Here is a 4,542-nt window from a genome sequence, read left to right as displayed (position 1 = left end):
TGAACTATACTTATGTAAGAATTGAAAATAGGAAGAAGTTTCTGTTGTTGCATTTGCTTGTGAAAGAGTCTGAACTAATATGGATAGAAATGTGTATTTACCAAACTGATTAAATGGCACAAGATAGAGCAGCTGGGGGATAGTTAGAGGGAAGTTACATTTAGAAAGCAATATATTCTGGTATCTTTAAGTAAACAAACATATCATAGCAGTATAACCTATTCCAGACTGGCAGATAAACAGACATAGCAACGTCAGGGTGTTTTTGATGCACAGTTGTTAATTGGAAATGGACTGCATCCACTCAAGTGGATCTTCTGTTTGTTTGGCTGCCTTCATAATAATTTTTAATTATTACTCCTGCATCGTTTGGCCTCTTGGTTCATGTTAAAATTAATCCACTGAGTAAACACTTGCATTTGATCTACCCAGTTAGGTGACTGGCTTGTCCATTTGATAACATAGGTTCTGATGCTGAAACAGTGCTACAATTTAAGGTACCAAAACACTTCATTGGATTTGCTGCAACAGAAGCCCTGTTCAGGCATTTCCTGAATGCATGAAGAGCATGGAGCGGGGAGAGGAGACTGCATTTACAGACACACACACACCCCCAAACTCCTCTCCAGCCTGCCATACCAGTGGGGGCTCTGAAAGGTAGCTGGACTTGCACGCAAGATCACAAGTATGTTGTTGATGTGATTCTGCATTCTGCTTTAGTCCATTCCCAAAGTGGGTGAGGAGTGGTATTTGCCTTTGCAGTACATGACTGCGAGTAGGGTTCTTCTTCAGACCTCTTTCCTGAACATAGGGAGGTGATGCTATCTGTACAGGTCTGTTTTTGTCTCCGCAGGTCCAAGCAAATAGGGGGCTAGACAGACAACGCTGTCCCTCTGGATGTCTTTTTAAGTATTATTTGATTGCTGTTGTACTTCGATCCTATATTGTATTGCTTTATATTTGTTTCTCTTTCATTCTGTATTCAGACATTTTAGCAGAGCAAAATAGTCTTTACCCACATTCCACAGTCTTAAATTTGCTGGTCATCCTAGCATTTTAGATTTACTATATGAAACATTTATATTGGGAGAGCTAAGTATTTCTTACTTGACTTAATTGTATTTTCATGTCAGTTTGAAGCAGATGTGGGTGCTGTGAGAGAACAGTATCTTGCAAAAAAAAAAGTCATTGCTCAAACAATGTGATACCCCTTTTACTGCTAGGCACATATGTGCATTCTTAAAATGTTTAATGCTCTGGCTTTATGAAACAGGAGAGCTGGATTATATTTGTGCACAAAGGATATCTGCACTTTATTTAAATCCAGTCCTGTTGTTTCATGTTAAGGAGCAGCTTAGAGTTGCCAGACTGTGTGGGGGATTTGTGGAAATACTAAAGGGCCAAATTGCAATTAGGAATATTGAATAAACTGTGGGACTTTGAACCCACAACACTTTGTTTTCATGGATCTGTGTAAGATGTGTTTAAGTCATGTATATTGAAATCTTTTAAACATGATTTGTCACTGCCCTCACTGATGCCAGAACAAATGTTAACAGTAAATGACTCTCAAGACATTTGAGGCTGGCCTTCAAATGCACATTAAAAAACTGACACTTCAGCTTTTATTAAGAAAACAGAATTTATTTAGCCCCTGTGATTGTAATAATTTGAGGATTTGTATACCATAACCAGCAAGGGCTTGATTACAGCATTTCCACTTTTATGCAGTGAGAGAACTCAACTGATTTACAGCCATAAGATGTTAGCTCATAGCAAGTAATGATTGAAATACACAATGCTCACTATCCTCTAGAATGCTAGTTTTTATGTTTCTTCAAACCTCATATTAGCTGTCTGTGTTGTAGGTTATCCTCTGTGGTATCTGGGCAATTAAGCTAATGATTTTGAGAGAGGTAGAAATGATAAAGTTCAAGAAGGAAATTGTAAAAACAAGGCAGAGATCTTGGATATTTTTCCACATTCTGATGAGTTGAACTTCCAATCCACCTGGAGACCTTGAAGAATCCCTCTCTCTTCCATATGCAGCTAAAGAATTTGGAAGATTGTTCAGAAGCAGTTTCCAGGATTTTGCTCTGTTTTCTCAAGCCAATCAGTAGTTGGTTTGAGAAAGAAGATGGTTTCTTTGCCTTTTATGATCCATGGTTAATAGTTCATGAGGGCCGTGTTTTTTTTAATGCATTCTGAGGAGAAGGGAGAATTCCTCTTATTCCTGAAGACAATGAGCAAAGTGGGTGTTTTTCATGTATCCTTGCCCCTTGATCTATTTTGTCCTACAGCTACCAGTATTCCTCCTTATGTCCTACTTCCACCACTGTTTCTTCCAGTCACGGGGGAGTAGTCTTATTTTCATCCAACATACAGAGAAGCAGCAACATTGGAGAGAGACAGAAAAGAAAAATTGGTGAAATAAAGGAAAGCAAAATAGATTACTAAAGATAAAAGGACGGGGTTCAGATGGCAAAATGAATGAGATTCAAAGAACAACCTGTAATAGATGAGAGACTTCTTCTTTTATCGCTGTGCCTCTTGGCAACTTTAAATTGGCCAATTGAAAGTATATACTACACAAATTGCAAGCTTTTGGAGTTAAAAATCCAGAAAAGGGGAACAGAAAAATAAAGGCTTGTTTGACGTTGTTACACTCTTACTTGCAAGTTTATTCTGCTGACAGGCAGATTGAATCCTGTTAGGAACAGAAGTGGCCTTGCGGCAAGGGGCAAGGATTCCTAAATTCTCTCAAGAAAGAAGCAAATAATGGTTGGCTCCTATATTTGGAAATATAAATTGCAACACTGTAAAGTAACTGTTACATGAAGGCATTAAAAATCCCATAACTTCAAATGATTTGTAATCCAGTTCAGTGTAGCATATAACAGAGGAAATTTATTAAGAACTGGGTCTCCGAATAATAACTTTCTGACTATTTTCTACACATCAGTCAGTTATAAAAGATAACAGCAACGGGGATTCTTGCCAGATCAAAATTTGTGTATAGGCCTGCTCTGGAGTGTAGTTTGTAATTTATTTCCATCACCAACAGAATAAACAGTTTCCATCAATGATACAGTGAACAGAAATCCCTTGATACTACTTCGTACATCCTGAGAAGATTCTGTTCATGCTTTTGGAGTGCATTTAGGAAAGGGGGGAACATTCTTGCATAGTAAGAAGTCCAAGGACAGCACTGGATTTTGCCTTGGTGGTTTGCTTGCTACTCCAAATCAGGTGACTACTTTAAATGGGACATACAGCAAAGTTCAGCTCTGCAAAGGCCTTGAAGAGAGAAAGGAATAATAACTAATGGCATATATGCTTAATGCCTACAACATAAGATGCTGCTGCTTTTTTTAAAACTTCAATTTGCACCAGTGCTAGTTTTCATATTTCTTTGTTAGGAAAAAACCAACATAAATTATTTCTGATGAAATGGTTGTTTGCAGATGTAAACTGTTGGTGACCTAAAACTGAGCCCTTTGGAGGAGAAGTTTTGTGATTGATTTTCATGTGGATGTAGCTGTACCACTGACAAGACAAGTTTAAAGATCCTAATGTTTATAGTATGCTCTTCAGCATAAAACTGTATTAAAATACAGTTGTGGATAATTGAGGTCTTATGTAGAGCATTAAAAAATGTTGTCAAAAAGGTCAAATTTCCTTGAGAATGAATGAATATATTTCCCAGCATTAGGTAATAAAAAGATAGCTAACTTTCAAAGATGGGTTGGCGAGCATGAATGTTTTTATGATTTCTGGTTTCCTCACTTTGTTTATCTATCAATGTCTTACTTAGATGTGTTCAAATGCCAATGTTTATGAAGCTGTATCTCCTCCCCTTCTAATTCTGCCTAGATCCTGTGTAAGTAACCTTATCACAGCAGTTCACTGCCAGTGGTGTGGGGCCTATTTCCCTTCCAGGTTCATCTTCTCTTGCTGGAGCCAGTACTAGGGATAGGGGTGTTAACAGCTGTGTGCTATGATTGCAAAGGCCAATGATGTTTGAATATGTAAGATTTTTTTTAAAGTTTTCTTCTCAGTGCACACTGGCGTGTTTGGGCATTTGTTTTTCTATTGTTTTTATTTTAATGATCAATGTACGATATGTCAACAAGAAATTTTATTGAATTTTTTTACAAAAAATGTTTTCCTCACCTTTATGGAACTCGTACACTTTCAATAAATACTTCAACTGAAGTCATGCTTTTCTTCTGTTTTTTTCCCTGTTTGGTTTATAACATAACACAGAAATCTGACTTTGCTCGTTAGAAGTGTTAACTGAGAAACTGACTGGTATATGTCAAATTGTCTTTTCTCCCCAGAAACATTGATCTTGTTTATTTTAAAAAACAGACCAGTTAATTGAGGCTTCCAGCATTTAAACTTAACTTACTGTATATTGTAGAAGTCTAAATGATTTTTATTTTTTAAGACTAGGATCTTCCATGGATATTGTCCTTAGGTGAGCTGAATTCATGCTGTCTCCCTGATGAAGACCCTGAATAGTCTTCTCTGAAATGACTT

This window comes from Candoia aspera, chromosome 1 (assembly GCF_035149785.1).
Source record: "Candoia aspera isolate rCanAsp1 chromosome 1, rCanAsp1.hap2, whole genome shotgun sequence".
Lineage (NCBI taxonomy): Eukaryota > Metazoa > Chordata > Lepidosauria > Squamata > Boidae > Candoia > Candoia aspera.
The sequence above is the reverse complement of the archived record's forward strand: the minus strand, read 5'-3'. Positions refer to the sequence as shown.